Source organism: Ambystoma mexicanum, chromosome 6q (genome assembly GCF_040938575.1).
Source record: "Ambystoma mexicanum isolate Mex_15411 chromosome 6q, UKY_AmexF1_1, whole genome shotgun sequence".
Lineage (NCBI taxonomy): Eukaryota > Metazoa > Chordata > Amphibia > Caudata > Ambystomatidae > Ambystoma > Ambystoma mexicanum.
This window is the reverse complement of record NC_090937.1, coordinates 1,402,654,515-1,402,673,528: the sequence shown is the minus strand read 5'-3', so window position 1 is coordinate 1,402,673,528 and position 19,014 is coordinate 1,402,654,515. Positions and strand designations below refer to the sequence as shown.

Sequence of the window (19,014 nt, the reverse complement as noted above, 5' to 3'; positions counted from 1 at the left end):
CACATGATAAGGCTCTAATGGGACTTAGTAACCAGAAGAGACAGATTCTGTGAATTGGCAGAACGTGAGACCCGGTTCTTGAACAGGAGGGGTACAAGCGAGACGCTATGGGGAGAGCGACCGACCCGGCCGATTACTAGCAGACATAATCAAAGGGGCGCAGGAAACACAATGCATAAATGGGATCACTAGACCTGATGACTCAATTACCGTTAACCCTGTGGAAATAAATGATACGTTTAGGGGATATTATCGTACGCTATATTCTAATACTGACACTACCACAGAGGATGAGGTTAAGATATACCTAGCAAACACACGACTACCCACTCTTGATGCTACATCCGAAGAAAAACGATCTGCCCCAATCACAACAGAAGAAGTTACTGAAGCAATAGCCTCACCGGCAGCCAGTAAGGCCCCAGGCCCCGATGGAATCACTATCGAGCTATACAAAGTGTACAAAGATATCCAAGACCCCAAACAAGGGTGGGAAGAGGCCTGCACCATTGGGTCACTGCCACCTTCCCTAACGGAGGCATTGTTAACAGTCCTGGCAGAACCAGAGAGACCCACCAATGAAATGTCCTCTTATCGCCCGCTCCCATTAATAAACTCGGACACAAAAATCTTTGCTAAAATGCTAGTCAATAGGCTACTACCCCCACATGGCGACATTGGTTCACCCCGACCAGGCAGGTTTCATCCTGGGGAGATCCATGGCTCTGAATTTACGTAGATTGTTTGACACAATGGCGCAGATTAACCCAGAGGTTCCGGCTGTTGCGATTGTGGTAGATGCTGAAAAACTATTTGATTCGGTGTCATGGAACTTATTATTTGGGGTCCTCCGTGATTAGGTCTAGGGAAGGGCTTTAACAAATTTGTTGGACTCCTGTATAGTGGTCCCAAAGCAAAAATTCGGACGAATGGAAACTATTCGAAGGAAATCCACTTGGCCAGAGGAACAGGCCAGGGCTGCCCATTCTCCCCCCTTTTATTTGCCCGGACAATGGAACCATTTGAAAGTAGAATACATGAATTCCATGGACACAGGGGAATACGCATACAGGTCTCCCCACAGATATCATTATATGCAGACGATACATTACTATACCTAAAGCACCCAGATGTAAACATAGAACCTGTACTTACAGAAGTTAGCAAATTCACTGTACACTCATGCTACAAGATGAATACTCTGAAATCGATCTGTTCTGACTCACCGATAACACCCCTAAGCCAGCACACCTACATGGGATGAAATGGGCCGAACGAACGGTGAAATACCTAGGAGTCATAGTGGCACGGACACATAAACTGCTCTATGAGAAAAATCATAACGACTGCCTCAACACGCTTGAGCACAAACTTAACCTGTGGAGTAAACTCCCATTGTCACTGATAGGCCGGATAGTCATCTTGAAAATGGTAGTGGCTCCTAAACTCCTATACTATAACACTATATCGATTTGGCCAGGATGTCAGTTTTTCAACACCCCCTGGAAACTATCCGTGGGGTTTGTGTGGAATGGGACGACTGCTCGAACGAAAGGGCAATCCCTTACAGAACTATACAATAGAGGAGGCCTCTCTTCCCCAGACTTTGAATTATACTACCTCTCTGCCCAAGCCCAATATGCAGGTTTCTGGTACAACCTAGACAACACTTTTTCACACACTGATCTCGAGAGACAATACGCAGCCCTGAGTGATATAAGGACAAGCTTCATTAGTGAGTGAAAAATTGACCCTTGCCTCTTTGTACCCGCTGCGCACCACACTGGAGGCATGGAAGTGGATAAGGGCCAAATTACTAATCGAAAACCCGTATAGCGCACACATTCCCTTGTGGTACAATCCGGATCTCCCCCTCTGCCCCCCCCCGACGATGGACGTAGATATACAAAAGGCATGGGACCCACACCATGAAATGAAACTAGGTGACCTTTTTATCGAGGACAGGTATCTAACACTTGAGGAATTCAAACGCAAACTGGGCAACAACCCTATGCTGGTTCTACAATATTCCCGAATGAGGGTAGCAGTGAAACGAAAATGGCCATCATATCCGATGGAGCCTGACGCCAACGGATATATGGAAATGATAACATCTGGCAAGGAGAGGAGATTACTATTGAGACTGTATTCCAATATACAGCACGGTATACCACAGCCCGATACACTGAGGGAAAATGGGAGGGAGACACCGATCGACAATAGATAAACACAAATGGGAAAACATGTGTAGCTTAACCAAAGTGGTGTCACTCAACGCACGATTAAGGTTAATACAATACAAAGTACTGAATCGTCTACACTACACGCCTGCACATACCACTAGGTTCAACACGCAGAAAGTACAACTATGCCCGAAATGTAATTCAGATCAAGCTGATACCTTACACATGCTCTAGAAATGTCCAACAATCAGGGAATTCTGGCACTTTTTGCAAAATCACTACACAAAATGATCGACATTCCCCCGACACCCATATCGCTGAAATACTTGTTCGGAGACATAGGCAAAACAGATATCAGGACTCGTAGACTTTTTAAACTTGCATGTATAATAGCCAAAAAAATGTATATTATTGAAGTGGAAAGCGAGAGATGCACCAACACTAAGCCAGTGCTTCAACAAACTAGCTAAGGTAAATGACAATGAAGAAGGTTATATACAAACAATAACAACAACATCCCCACCCAAAGACATCTGGGCCCCGTACCAGACCTACATGGAAAAACTGTCTGGAACCGACCGACATAACGTGGATAACGCAGAGATATGTTAACTGTCCACCACGAGAGACTATAAGGTGTACTATTGTAAACGGATACTCCAGAGTTTTGTATGATTTAACTGATTAACCATGTATGCAACAGCATGAACCTCTTGTATGTGACTGCCATATGTTAAAAAAAAAGTTTTTTTCAATGGGACCCATTCCTCTTCGATGTTTTGTTGGGATTCATGGATCATATGCATCAGTTTTTCCATGTTAAATATATCTCATGCAACTAAAAGCCACGCATGCTTGGGGAGTAGATTAATCATTTTCCTTTTAAGATTAACCCTTGCTGCTAGAAACAAAATGTGTCATATGATCCACGGTCTCTAGTTCTCCCTCTAATCCTAAGAGAACCAATAACATGCACAAATCGTTCAATACATCCAGTTCACCCACCCACAATAAGACCACTCTCCTGTAGGTCTAACATTTTCACAAGCCCACAAAGTGTGCCAATTTCTTTACATCCTCTGCAGTAAAAAGAGCCTGTTTTCAGGGTACATCAGTGAGAGCTTTTAGAATGGATACTGCCAGCGGTGTAGCAACTTGAGGGCATGTAGTTTATATTGTGAAGTGATTGGAACTCCTCTCCCAACATAACCGGTTCTATAGTGCATCGTTTAGCTCTCACCCCAGATCTAACGCTCATTGCTCCCTCGATTCTTATTGGGGTACTACCCAACTTTCAGTGCTATGCAGATGATACACAGCTCATTTTCAGGCTACCCTCAGCCTCCTCTTCTCCTTCTCTCATCTCTGACTGTCTTTCTGCTATCCAGGAATGGTGTGCCGCCAATGACCTCTGCCTTTATGCCAGTAAGACTTAGATTCTACCCACCGGCACACCCATTCCCTCCGTCCCTGCAGCTCTTTGGCGGGCCTCTCTTCGCCCTCTTCCTGCTCCTACCTGGAAGGCAAAAAACCGCGGGGTCATCTTCAACTCCACACTCCCCCTTCTCTCATCACATTTCTGACGTTTCTAAGAAGTCACACTACCAGCGGCACCTCCTCAGAGGTATCCTTCCTTTCCTCTCCTTCCCCCAGATGCTCACTGTCTCCAGAGCCCTGGTTCTCACTAAACTTGACTACTGTAACAGCCTCTATCTAAATCTGCCTGCCTCCACTCTCCGCAACTCATCCGGAACAGGACTGCAAGACTTGTCCTTGGCCTCAAGCCCAGGGACCGTATCTCTCCAGGACTGAAATCGCTACACTGGCTCTCAGTGGCTGCGAGGATTAAGTTCAAAACCCTCTGCATTGTCCACAAGGCCTTCTGGGGCCTAGGGCCAAAATACCTTCAACTCTCTCTTCCCAAATATAGTCCTTCTCAAGCTCTTCGCTAATCCGCTTCCAACTCCCTCAGGGTCAGCCGCTTCTCCAAGCAACGAGTTGGGGGGAGATCTCTCTCCGCAGCAGGGGCCTCCCTCTGGAACAGCCTTCCTGCCTCCCTGAAACTTGAGGAGAACCATCTCCGGTTCGGGAAGCTCCTAAAAACCTTCCTCTTTGCTTCTGCTTTCTCTCTCCCTCCCCCCCTGCTAAATCACTGAATCTGCATTGAATCTGCAACTGGGCCACTCATCAAGCTCGGTCCATGGCCCAGCCTCTCTCCCCTGCACTGCCCCCGTGGTAACCCCTGCACTACGGGACTGTCTCTGCATCCTACAGCCCCCCCCTTACCCAGCACTTGTTTACACTTATCTTGCACTTGCCACCAACTGGCCCTTATTATTTATCTTGTATTTACTAACCATGTACTGCACTTTCCCCTCTCCCTTTCCCCCTCTACACTTCTCCCTTCCCCTCTACCCATGCACTTGCGCGATCTGAATGACACCTGGCCTAGTAGGATCATTTTCTGTCTCCCCCTGTTCCCCCCCTCCCTGCCTCATCGCGCCTTGAAACACTTGTGTATAGGCGCCTTACAAATGCCATATGATATATCATATCAATATCAAATTATATTATTTAGATATCTTACCTTGCTTCCCCTTCAATGTTAGGAGATTCTTTTAAAAACTCTTGTTAGATTTTCTCCCCATTTACCATCATCAAGCACTCCCTTTAACTGTAGGTATAAAAGAGACAGAGATGGGACCTATGTTTAATGAATCTCACAGCGAGGTAGAGATAAGTTGCCTTCTACCCATAATTGAGCTGCTCATTCTAGTCCTGCTTCATACCATGTTTGCAATCGATTTGAGTCCACAATGTCGTCCCTGATTGGGGGAGCCCAAATGTTTCTCATAGGAGAGAGCCACGTGGAATACCACCTAATGCCTGTCTCCTCCCGCCAGAGGTACTGCAAAACCCTGAGCCCTGGGTGCTGGAGAATTCTACAGGGTATTCTGTTCTGTGGAACCCAGAGCTACTCTCCAATAGAGACCGGGTGCATATCTGCATTTTCAAGTGGGACCCATTATTTTGTGGTTTGGGATACCCAGATGGTCCACTATAATTCTTAGCTGCTCCGATTTTATAGGAGGCTTCCAATATCAAAACCCACCCTGTTCATTGGAATACGTTTTGCAACTGAAGCAGGAAAAATAATGTTGATCCTTTTCTATGTAAGACTACAGATGTTTTATCCTTTCTTCTATCCTTAGCTAATATGGGCCTTCAGATCTGCACCATTAAAGGCTACTTAGCAGCGCTATCCATCTTTAAGCGCTCGTCAGAGGAATGCTCCTATTTCAAAATACCACTGGTGACTCAATTCCTAAAGGGGCCCACTAATGTGTTCCCTCATCTCCTTTCCAGGTTCTGATTTGGGACCTTAATCTGGTTTTAAAATTCCTCATGTGTGTTCCATTTGAACCTATGCACTCATGTCCGTTAAGGTTATTAACCTTTAAAACAATCCTATTGGTAGCGCTGACATCAGCCCGTAGAGTGAGTGAGTTGCAGGCACTTTATTCCAAGCGCCCTATACCACCTTCTACAGGTACAAGGTTGTATTAATGGTCCAACCCTCCTTTTTGCCCAAGATAATTTCGGACTTTCATTTAAATCAGAAAATCGTCCTTCCTTCTATCCCCCTCCTCATCTTGGTAAGGAAGAGGAAAGACTCCATAGGTTGGACCCTCAGAGAGCATTAAGCTTTTACATCTACAGAATGTCTAAATTGAGAGTTGATGACCAACTTTTTATCGGCTATATAGGACTTAAGCTAGGTCAGGCTGTTTCCAAACAGACATTGGGCCTCATTAGGACCGTTCATTCCAGGCCGCCTCCTTACAAGGTCTGCTGCGGGTCCCACTCAGGAAGCCTGGCCAGACCAGGCGTCCTTAGCGGGACCCGCTAGCAGACCAGGATGCTAACAGGCCTGTAAATAATGGGCCTGTTAGCATCCTCCCCATTTCCATTGAGCCCTATGGGGTTCGAATGGGGATTAATTTTTACCGGAGCCCAGAAAAGGGCAATTACCGGGTCCGCCAAGGCCAGCATGACCCAGTTATTGCCCTTTTCTGGGCTCCGGTAAAAAATCATTACCGGGGTCAGCCGTGGCCTTAATAAGGGCACGGCTACCGCCAGGGTCGTAATGAGGCCCATTGTCTATGTGAATAATTATTACTATATCACAATGTTACAGGCTTGCAGGTAAATACCCTCCTGAAGGTTTAATAACTCATTCCACCAGGGGCATGGCTACATCTATGGCCCTTCAGAGGGGTGTACCTATAAAATCAATTTGTGAAGCGGCAACGTGGCCTTCCATACACACGTTTAATAAACATTATTGTCTGGATTACTCTCTTGGCCAGGATGGTTCTTTTGGCAAAGCAGTCCTTCATTCGATTCATGAAAATGTATGAATTTCAATTCTTCTCCCTCCCCCAAAACATAATACTGCTTTGTGAGTCTGTCAAAGATGAGGAATACGTGGGAGGACACAGTCCATTCGAAGAACAAGTTACTTACCCCTGGTAACGCTCTTTCGACTGGATGTTCCTCCCATGTATTCCTCATCTCCCTCCCATTCTACCCTGCAATAGAATTTCCCGTGCTATTACAGCTTCTGTTCCATCAAGGCAGAGTACGGTCACTTTTGTGTTTTACGGGTATCTCTGCTACAAGAGGAGGGAAAAACAGAACTGAGGCCAACGGGTGCTGCGCGTGCTATATATGCCCTTCGATGACATCACCGTCGACGGTGGCCCTCGAGGGACATCGACTTGGCGCCATCAACACACAGTGCTCTCTGCCGAAATTCTTTTCCGAAACAGCTGAAGCTGGACAAGTGTCAGAGATGAGGACTACATGGGAGGAGCATCCAGTCGAAAGAACGTTATCAGGGGTAAGTAACTTGTTCTTCGGGCATGGTGTTAAGAGTATCCCTTTCAGGAGGCCACCAGAGGGTGTGTGCATATGGATGCTGCCTAAACGTTAACCTGCGGACCCTGTGGCCAAAAAGCACAGTGAGCCCCCGCATGGGGCCCCCTCAAGACGGTGTAACTGCAAACCTGGAGGTGGGGGAGACCTTGGGCTACACGCCGACCAAATAACAGGACAGCGAGCACGGAACGGTGGAGAAAACCGTGCTGAGTCAGCCAGCGGGAAAGAAAGTAATAACACTGGCAAGAAGATCCACAGAGACAACCCGCACCACAAAGCACATGCCGTGGACAGCACAGAGGTGAGGAGTAATGTTCCCCCTAATTATTTTTTTCTAAGTGCGGAACTGGTTGCCTTTCGTGCCCACTTTATTTTCCACATGTGCAACAGACTAACGAGGTAAGCCACTTTGTAACCATCCAATGAGAGTTTGGAAGGGAATTTCCCCTTCCCAATGACTGCAATTCCTTACAAGTGTAAAAGGCACACCGTACAACAATGTTTCCAAATACATAGGCTAAAATAAACGAATATTTTATATGTGATTATAAAGAGAACTCAACCCGTTCAAGATATGCCACAAGAGCTAGCAAAAAAACTCATGTGCAGAAACAAATGTGTTCTTTATGCCACTGGAATAAAAATAATGTGTATTACAAAAAACAATTATCGCTTTTCATAACTGATGTGGCTGTCAATAAATCAGACAGGGTACAGTATTTAATAATGGCAACTAAAAGGAATGTGTCAGAAAACATGCCAATAGGAATTAATTTGCCACTTTAATATAGGGGCTAGGAGAACATGCCTGTCATAATTTGTGTAAGGATGAGAATTGCATCCAAATAACTGCACCACAGAACATGATGATACCAATCTGCTAGCTTCTGCTTACTATCCACATTACATTTTCCTGTGAGTTGTGAAAGCACTTAAAAATGGGCCCATCAAAAACGGGAAACCATGAACAAATAGGAGCCAACCCCTGACTTCTGTCAAGCACATCAGTGGCATCGGAAGGAAATCAAATAATATTTCTGTCCAATCCCAAGATACATTTTAAGGGGAAAGAACATATTTTAATAAGCATAAAGTATCCCTGTTGGCAAAGCTAATTATTTATGTACTCCCTGAAAAATCGTTTCACTCCAAGTAGGAAGTCAATTCTTATCAGAGCCTTGCTTGTAACCCTGACAGAGTAAGTAAAATGACTAGGCACATAATACAGCCTATACTTTTGCCCACCCTTCCTAGACATAATTCAACAAGAGTCTTACTGAGGTTTGTTATGGAGACCGGTGGAAGAAAAACTGAGGTTAATGGCATCAATGCTTAGAGGTACAACAGCTTGAGCGCATTCTTCTGTTACTAGGGGTCCCTCGGTAATGCATTGTTATCAGTTAAACAAGATGTAGGGTGATGCTAGAGTCAATAACTCAAGAACACTTTGAGCTGGGTGTTCTCTCAGACAGCCCTTTAAGATGAGTAGCAATAGCCTGGAGATGGATGGGGATGCAGATTTTATTCATACATCAATAATCAAGACTACACAAATAGCTTGCCAAAGTTTGTCTGTTTTAATGTCAAGTATCTAAAACGGGGAGTACAACGAACATCAGCACTCGCTCAATACTCTACTCTACTTACTTCATTAATAAACTTGGCTTTTATACCCACAATTGGTCATCATTGACATTTTGGCCTGCGTCATTACCAACGTCATCCTACGTGGCACTACACAAACCTAATGGAGGGTGTGATTGGGTCTAAGTGAAGTTCTTAGTATAAGCTCTATATCTGTATGAAGTAACAAAAGAAGGTGGTAGGATAGTTAACATCAGGTGGGGCAACTAAGCCCTCCCCTTAAAATGGCCACTATGAACGTCACTAAATGTACGACGTTCCATTGGCCACACAAGCTATAGGACCCCAAACTACATGGTCCCCCTACAATTGGTTAGCTCCTAACCCCCGTCAGTACTTTTCCACCTATGTCTAGCCGCACGCAGACTGAAAAACCAGGTGCGGGTTAGCTCGTCTTAGCACCAGCTTCCCACCAATTTGCATATCATCCATCATCACCTCAATGGTTCAGTGTCAATTAGTGCTTTGAAGTTGGCCTTGAGTCTGTACTGTTCTCTGAGAATTTTTAAGGAGTATGGGCACCAGCGGCCTCCATGCATAGGTGTGACCATCTAGTTTGTCCAACTTCCCTCTAATCACGTGACTGGACACCATGAAATTGAGCCTTTTCGTGCATTTGATTTTATTCTCCAATAGTCCTCTGACATCTTTTGTTTTTGCTTGACCTCTCTGAACCGGAGCTTCTGTTCTTTCACGTTAATTGTATCCAATGTTAGCCAATTCCAGTTTTTATAAGACATTGGCTTTCGTGTCTCACTCCTTAGCTGAACTTTTATTCTGTTTCATTCAGTTGCTTTTCTTAACTGCGACACTGAAATTAGGCCTTCTTGCTTTGTTCAGTACTGCTTGTATGCATAGTGGAAACATCCATCCTTTGCTTGTCCACATGTTTCTATATATGTATATGTTGGCGCTTACTGCGGTCTAACTATTCAAAGCATGTGGCTAGCTTCATGGTTTGCTTTGCTGCTTGCGTTTCGTTGCATCTGTACACGTTTAAACTAAGTATCTTCAACAGGTCTGTGGCATAAGTGTCTTCATCTTGATACCAAGATGTTACTTGGCACTTCTTGATGGTTATGAATCGTCTGCATCCTCTGGCCTGTTTCTCTTCTATGGGTGTCCATTCGATTTTGTGTGACGTCACCATTCATCTTTGTCTTTTAGTTTCTCTGCTCCTTCATGAACCTCATTCAAATGGCCATCATATTGTTTTGTATGCAGGTATGGTTTCCTCAATGGGTACTTTACCTCCCATATTCTCCTAGGTATAAGTATTCTTATGGGTACTGCACAGAGTCCACACTCTTCTCTCTCCTGCTTCAACTGTTCAGTATACATCACATACTTTGGTTCAAACTTTTCAGGTAATGCAGATGGGGCAGTTGGAGTGGGGGTACTTGGCTCCTCCTCTACAGCATGTTTAAATTGAAATGCTCTTAGCCTCTGAGCATAGAAAGAAACAGAATGTGCAGTTCTCTAGACTAGTTACTAGAGTTTCCTATCTGTTAGGAAACAAACAACATATTTCCTTCACTGAAATGTACTGTCAAAACAAATCACTTGGTTTTTTAAAGTTAACAATTTGTTTATTACCCACAAGGAGCGTTTTCCTGTACCCTTCCACCTGTACCCCTCCCCAACCCCTCCTGCCTTCTGTGCTAGCCTCCAATACTAGTTGAAAGGGCACAGTAACAAGTGAGGGATAGTATCTGCTAAATACTCGCTGGGATATTTGCATCCCCATGATACTTTGCAAGCAAAACAAATGTAGTGCCTCGCCTCACCCTAATATTATATGCATTTGTGCATTTTAAGAAAATGGAATGAATCTGCATGTACACAATTATTTTGCAGTGAATACAAGAATGTTTGCAACTTACCCCACCCTTATATCATTGGGTAGGATTATACAACTGATAATTATCTCAGGAGGATAGCTCAGCGGCAACGTGCTCGCTTTGGATGCAAAACGACACGGAGCAACACAGGTTAGATCCCCGGGTCCGTGCTTAGAAACCTCTGGGTATTAAGCGCGTTATAAATAACCTATCATATCATCATATTTTATATAGCAGCAAATTACAGAATAATTAGAAAAGGCCTTTGCCCAATGCAACTCTGAACACTTGCAAAGAATGCAGATTGTGTAAAAAGCATTCTATTGTCTGAATATCTGTTGGCCTAATATTATAGACTAGTAATACCAGCCATAGCCCATACCCATTATCCTTGCATGGCAAGTAAATGATGTTGCAATGTTTCTCTCCACGTATAGTGTAATGTTAGCAATGCTAAAGTAGCGGACGCTGAGCATGACACGTGTCTACTCAAAATCCTTAGAGCGCAAATTCATATTTGAGTTTTGTAATGCGTTAACTTGCAAGGGGACCGCTTCTAAGTGCTTCTGTGCCATATGTACTAAGAATAGGAAGCATGGGATGAGGTTACACATCCAAGTAGCCTGCTTATCTACAGTCAGTATCAGATTTTTTAGATAAAATTTGGGTTACATAGTGTGGGGGATGCTTTTATTATTACTATTATTATTATTAGGGTATTTATTGAGCGCAGACCTAGCTTTGGTAGCAACGGAGCACTTTACAATCATAGGGTGGAGAACACAATGAGGCAAGGAGAGAACAAGTAAGTGGGAGCTAATAGGAGAGGGCAAGGATGGGCAATTTGCAGCAAGGGATCTACAAGCAACCAGGGGAGGAGTCAGTGGGGAGCTGATCAGAGTCTCCGGTACGTTGGGGGATGGGAGGGTATGTGGGCCTATGTTTTACAGAGGAGCCTTTACTTGAAGAGTACATTCTCGAGCTCTTTCCTGAACTGTAGACATGATGGGGTGCGTCTGATGTTGACAGGAGGAAGTTCCAGAGTCTTGGAGCATAAACGAAAAAGGCGGGTCTTCTCGTGCTTTCCTTCCTGCACCGTCAGAGTTCAAGTCTGAACATTTCCTTAATTCTATTGGACCGCAATCCTCTGGAAATGCTGAGTTTCTCAGACTTCAAGGTGACCGCCTAGTTGATGATACAACAGGATTTGAAGATGGAATAGGCTTGCAGCGGGAGGCAATGCAGTTAGAGGAGGGTTGGGGTGAGGTGTAATTTCCAGAGTCCTTTGAGTCGTGCTGCCAGGGTAGTTGCTGGAAGGCCTTCCAAAAGTGCACTTTTGATAAGGCACCATGAGTAACAGAAGTTCGAGGGGATTGGGTCCTCCAGTCCAGTGCTCTGGACATTACCTGTCATAGATATGTAATACGTCATCCGACCATCCCATCGAAAGAACGTTATCAGGTAAGAAAGTAACTTGTTCTTCTGGTGCTATTCAAATTACAACAAACATAAAACAAGTGGATGTAGGTACAAGTCGAGTAACCTTTCACAGAGCAAAGAGAGGAAGACACAAGGTTGTCTGGTAATATCTAAATATGTTTTGGGGCAGTGATTAGAGTAAACGCATGGTAGAGTGAGGCATGGAAGTCAAGGGTGAGGAGGGAACAGTATTTGACTAATGTGTGCAGATTTACCTTAGCTTTTTCTGTTCATGGAACCACTTTTTCATATTAGTTTGTATCTCTTGTGGCTGAATTCTTTTATTTTTTTTAATTTTTTACGGAGTTTTAGGTTTTTAAGGTCATGCTTGCATGATAGTGTAATGTAAATGCGCTAGAATATCATGACTAGTTAGTTATTTTAAGAGAAAGCAAACCAAGTAATTGCTGTGGCTTGTGCCTTATTAAATCTTGAGAAGGTGAGAATTGCCTGTGCGCGTTGCTAAAATTCTTCTGAGCGGCACCCAGAAGGAAGCTTAGAGGGAACATTGGTTAGGAGGCCCTTGTGCAGAAGGCCAGGACCCCGGTTGGAACTGACCAGACCCCCAGCCTCCCCAACCCCTCAGCAGCAACTCTCCAGGAAAATGAGAGGAATTGGGAAAAGGGGACTGTGTATGCACCAGGGGTGCAAGTAGCTTGGTGGGGGCCTGAACTGTTGGGAGCCATAGGGGGCACAAAAGATGTGGAATCGGATCCCGCAGCAAACGAGGAGCGCGCCCCCACCTGTCAGCGCTCCTTCCAACTGTGAGGGACAGGGATCAGGTGTGGGCCCCCAGGTTGGAACTTAAGCGTGCACCCACCTAAGAAAAGACCCCCACCAGCAGAGTCCTGAGAAGAGGAGAGGCGTCGGGGGGGCGTGAGGGGGAGAACACAACGCAGCCCAGGAAAGGGGCTAGCAACACGAAGGTGTACATAAGGAGGCCAGTGAAGCCTTGGATCGGATCAGGTCAGGTACGGGTGCCTCCCGGGTTCCAGAAAACAGACTGAGGAGGAAGAGTCAACCTGAAGCAGGGTTGGGGAGGGCCTGCTCCACGGCTGCCCCACCATTGAAGATCTTTGAGTGCTGGGCACAAAGTAATCCCGAAAGGCAGTGGCTAGGTGTAGGCTCCCGGGGCATGTGCCCGCCTAGGAGAAGGTCCAGAGAAGGAGGGAGAGTGATGAAGGCCCACAGTGAGTGGTGTGAACCCAAGTGAAGCTCCCGACATCCCAAGAGGATAAAAAGCAGCCTTGGGCCTTCCGGGAGGGGCGAACCCAAAGGAACCACGGGTGCAAGGAGGTCCGACTCATCGACCCACGCCCACACAGGAGGGGTAGGCCTGTAGGTAACATTGAAGCTTAAGGAGAGCAACCCAAAGGGAACATTGAGAAGAGGGGCACAGGACACAGTGGCGAACCCCAATTGCGCCGCAGAAGGACCCGAGCGACTCCGGTTGGGGCAAATCCAGAACCAAGAACAGGGTACCCCATGCTCCATGGACTGGAGGGCTAAGTTGGGACAATTTTAATTCTACAGGCCAGAGACAGAGAGCATCACTGCAGACCCCAACATGACGGCAGTGGGAGATGACACCATGTCCACTAAGAATGACATTGCCTCTCTCCTAGAGGATATGAGGGCCGACATAGGAGGAAAAGTGGGTAGAATAAATGTCCAAATTGAGAGAATGGACGAAACACTCCAGGCAGTCGAGAACAACCAGACCTCCCTCGAGACACTGAAGGCTCAAATAGACATGAGGCTTATGGAATTGGAAAGAAGGCAGGGGGAGGTGACCCTAAAAATGTATGACTTTGAAAATCATGAGAGGAGGAACAATTTGAGATTTTTTGGAATCCCGGAATAGGAGGGAGAATCGGAGCGGGACCTAAGGAAGACCATCCACCAGGCGGTTAATGTCTTCTTCGCAGACGAGAATATTGATGAACTTAAAATTGACTGGGCACACAGAGCGGGGGTGGCGGGGAGAGGGCCATGATCGGTCCTCACACGCTTCCACAACTTCCCGACAGACAACAAATCTTGGAAAAAGCAAAGGGTTAAGGCTCAGTGGCCCTTGGTGACGTGAATATTGCGATCCACCAACACCTGTCTTCGCTTACGCTGACAAAGAGGTGTCTATGTTCCCCCCTCACAAAATGGCTCAACGAGAAGGATGCGAGATACAGATGGGGCTTCCCCTTCTCTATATCCTTTGAAGTCGATGGCTACAATTACAAACTGGTGATGAAGGTCGACATACAGAGGGTCATGGGTGAACTGATAGGGGGTGAAACAACGATGGAAGGAGAGGTGAAAAGTCCTGAAGACAGGATGTGGCACATAAAGGGGCCGAACAGGTGCAAATTCCCAGCCTCAAGGAATTTTATGAAACTCAACACCTGCCCAGCTGGGCTGACTTCAGTTTGTGCAGGGAAGGGCAGTTGATCGGCTAAGGGATGTGTCGTAACTCAAAGTGGGGGGGGGGGGGTAGTTTGGAATAGTTTGGAATAGTTTGGAAAAGTTTGCATGTTGAGAAAGGTGATGAAGAAATGGAAGGCTCAACGGAAAGCGCTAGTGATTTAATATCATCTGAGGTAATGAACTTGGGCGGGGTTGGATGACGAGGGGAGGAGTGTGGGGTGGAAGAGGGAGTTAAGTGGGATTGTTCTGTGTGACGTTCAAAGTGCTCAGCTTCAGTTTTTGTAACATGGGCCCGAAGTGCACAGCTTCAGTTGTTGTAACATGGGCCCCAGTAACAAGGGGCCGACGATGGAACTGTCTCCGGGGAGGGGGACGGTATATGATGCTCCGTCAGCAGGGCAATGTCTGGCTCTGGTGAAATGGTCATCGGCTCCTTCAATGTGCGGTGCCTCAACTCACCAAGCAAGCGATCAATGGTACTTATCAAACGCCAGTTGTATGGTTAAAGGCTTATGCTGGGTTCAGTGATTGCTTCAAAGCTGGGCCAGTGTGAATTTTGGGAGGGTGTTGCGGACAAATTGATTGAGTTTGCAGAAGCGAAATTGGTGGTCCGGGGAGACTTTAACATGGTGTTAGACCAATAAGGGACTGCAAGTGAATGGGAGAGCGACCAACAGCAAGGGTAAATGTGGGAGATTCAGAAAGCTTTAAACAAGTAAATGAGGTCTTGGGCTTGTGGTACTTCCTAACACCCCCAATGGAAGGTGATAGACTGCACACCTTTTTATCTGCGGTACACAACTCCTTTTCGCGTATAGACTTGATACTGGTGGACTCAACCTTGAAGGTGCAAGTCTTGGATTCCCAGGTCACCCCAATCCCATGGTCAGACCATGATATTTTGAGAGTAACAGTGGAGGGAGGAAGGACAGTGGGCCCCCGGAGGGAACTGGAGGTACAATGACTTTCTATTAAATGACAAGAAAGTGCAGCAAGAGCTACTGGCAGGAACCAAGGAATACTTCCTCTTCAATATCACTGGGGAGGTGGAGATCCATTTAGTCTGGGAGGACTTTAAGGCTACCATTCGGGGGGTCCTGATGAAGATACGGTCAAAGAAGAAAAAGGTGAGGGGAGGAGGACGACGTACTCTGTCAGAAAATAGCACAGATACAGCCGGGGGGTACACAGTAAAAGTATATATCTCTGACAGAAGAAAAGGAGCTCCGGCATTCTAAAACGCAATTGAAGGCTGACTCAGGACACAGAAATATAATGAGAAAGGGGACAGGCCGGATAAGATCTTAGCATGGAGGCTGAGGGAGGAGAGGAAGCAGATAACTATCAGGGTAATACAAACTGAGAAGGGAAGGGACTGTCTACAACTCCAGAAGCATTGGAAACTAATTTGCAAAGTACTACAGTAACCCTCTGTTCCTTGGTTCCTGTCTTGGCACGGTTGCATGCCTGGCTACCCCTTCAGAGTAGAGGGTAGCAGCCATCCTGCAGAAGGTCCAGTTCCTGTTGTGGGCACCCTCCGCAACAGTACTGTCGCTGTTGGTCTTGATGTCCTCCTGCATTCGCTTCGTCCCGTTTTGCAGGGTCCAGAAGAGACCTCTTCAGGAGTGGCTGCAGGCCACAGGCACTTGGAAGGAGACGATTGCTCTCACCCACGGGTTCTGGCAAGCTCTGCGATGGTGGGGAGTACATCCTCATCTCACGCAAGTAGCTCCATTTCAGATCCCACCGTACCAATCTGCGGTCACCACAGATGCCTCCCTGGATGGGTGGGTGGCCTACGCCGGACGGTCGCACTCCAGAAGCCTTTGGCTCCTAGAGGAGAAAGATCTCAACATCAACGTCTTAAAGCTCCGGCTAGTCTTCTGGGCCCTCAAGTCTTTCCACCCTCAGCTACAGGAGAAGGTGGTGCCAATCCTCACGGACAACACCACCACCTTATTCAATATTTGGAAACAGTGTGGAACGCTCTTCCCTGCGCTCTCCCTGGAATCCCAGCCCCTGTGGTACTGGGCCATTCTTCAGGACACATTCCTTGTACCCTTAGTCACCTGGCGGGCAACAAGAACACCATCTCAAACTTGCTACGCAGGGAGCTACAGGCCTGTCACGAATGGGACCTTCATCAGGATCAGGTTTCCCTTCTCTTCCTCAACTGGGGACAACCCCAGATCGACTTCTTCGCAACAGCGGCCAACTCCAAATGCCAGATGTTCGCCAGCAGGGTTCATCAGCCGAGGAGCCTGGGGGGTGTCTTCCAAAATAGCTTTGCTGGTTGCTATCACTTCAGCCAGGCGGGTCGGGGAGATCCAGACCCTCTCCTGCAAGTAGCCGTAATTGTCCTTACACTCTGAGGGTGTTCCTGTGGACCCACCCCACCTTTATACTGAAGGTTCCTTTGGAATTCTACCTCTATGTGCCTTTAGATCTGCCAGTTTGCTTCTCGAAACCTTCTACGCCGGCTGGAAAGACTTTGCATTTGCTGGATGTGCCTAAACTCTTTGTGAATTTTGGACCTGTGGGAGACGGAAAGGCTTAAGGCTTCCATGTTCAGGTGGATCTCTGGCTGCAACATGCACTGTCATCGTCTGGCGAGCAGACCTCTTCCAGGCCGGGCATAGAGCCCATTGAACTAGAGCCATTGCTGCTACGTCAGCGGTTCTCTGCTGTTCCCCTGCTGTAGGGCTGCTATGGGGAGGTCCACTCACACCCTTCACGAGATTCTAGTGCTTAGACAGGGATTCCAGGGAGTAGTCCAGGGTTGGCCAAGCAGTGCTACGCAACCTGTTATCTTGAGGTGAGTCTGTTCCGGCGGTGTGTTACTTCTGTTGAGCCTTGCCACCTCCCGTGGTTGTGTATATGTACTGATGTTTAATCTTATTGATGAGCATGGGAATCCATGCCAGACCTCATGCTGGAAAAGGAACCAGTTACTTACCTGTATCTCGTTCTCCACGATGGGTCTGGCATGGATTTTCATGCGAAACCTCCCTCCTTCCCCTCTGTGGCTCTTCATGGTTCATACTGCCACTTTACGTGCTCTTCCAAATCTGAAGATGGCCACCAGGGGTGGAGCTTAGGGAGACGACCGTCATTGGATGGGGTTAGTAGGATCCTAAAGATCAGTAATAGGTTTAGAGGATAAATGCAGTTTTCAGGCTAAAGCAAAACTGCTTTTTTTTATTTTAATTTTTATTATTTTACTGAGGATTCCCAGCCTGACGACAGTGAATATTCATGAGCATGTGAATCCATGCCAGGCCCATGCTGGAGAACAGGAGTTACAGGTAAGTAACTGGTTCCTTTTGGCATATAGCCTTATGCACCTGCTACTCTGCGGTCCATCAGCTGCCGTAACAAATCAACTGTGGACTGAAAAAGGAGGGATTATTTGTACTAAATTGAGTTGCAAGCAGCAGGCTATACATTGAGACATCCGTGCAAGGCTTTAAGCTATTAAGCTGTGGCTCCAGAATTCCATTCTCAACCATGCGCAAACAACTCGCCTGAGAGGGAAGTAGAGCCTGCAATGAAGCAGAGGAGCGTAAAAGTGTTAAAAACAGTGGCAGCAATGAATCCTCATTTTGAAGTGGGCATTTTTTAATTCCCTTTTTTCTTGGAGCTACTTTCTATGTCACTGCTCTGCTGGTACAACCAAGCCCTACATATCCATGGAGCTGTGTGGATGGCAGTAGGGAGCCAGCTTCTGTGTTTATTTTCCATTTTTTTGGTAAGTGTACCACTGGGAAATTAGCCCTTTACACCGCAAAAAGATAGCTTTCCTTTTACATTTTTCATACGGGAGGGCATGCCTGGGCGAGCACGCCCACAGTGACTTCTCCCACTGGCCTCACCTGCCAGACCTGTTTACCACTCGGCAGAACTGGACTCCTTACGCACAGCTGCAGACCTATTTTTCTTTCTGGTCACTTCAGCTTCCACCTCATAAGGTTTTTCGTTGAATTTCCTTATGCTGTCGCACCTCAGGCTTCACCGCCATACCTTTGCCATATGCCTGCGATGACATGATACACCTGCTGTGTCCGGAGTTTCCTTGCCTCAGACAAGCGCAGTGTCTGGGCCCCAATCACCTCACAAACATTTGCCCATTGTACTTGTCCCTCGGCTCCAGCGCACTTAGACAATTTGGTCACCGGAGTGATCTCTTCAGAGCCTCCACTCCACAGACAGTCAAGGAGTTTGCCAAGATCAATGTGGAAGCACTTTGCATGTCGTTGAGATAAAACTGTTATCTCCCGCCTGACATGGTGATGCCTTCCCTGGGATACCAAGGCAAAGAAGGGGTTGGTCAGACCCACCAAAACCCACTGGCAGTGGCCCTTAAGCCACAACGGCTGGTACCTCCTGAGCCTATACTCGAGACTGCCGTTACCCCTACTGCCAGATATCTCACAAGGGTCACGCAAAAACAAAATACAAAATCCATGTTGATAGGCAAAAGAGGCCCTTGTGTCCCTAAAACTATA

General features: G+C 46.6%; 1 protein-coding gene across 4 annotated transcripts in view; it reads left to right on the top strand.

The window, feature by feature from the left end:
- HTT (huntingtin) overlaps nt 1-19,014 on the top strand; it is a 2,905,635-nt gene that overhangs the window by 1,065,561 nt on the left and 1,821,060 nt on the right. The window lies entirely within an intron of this gene.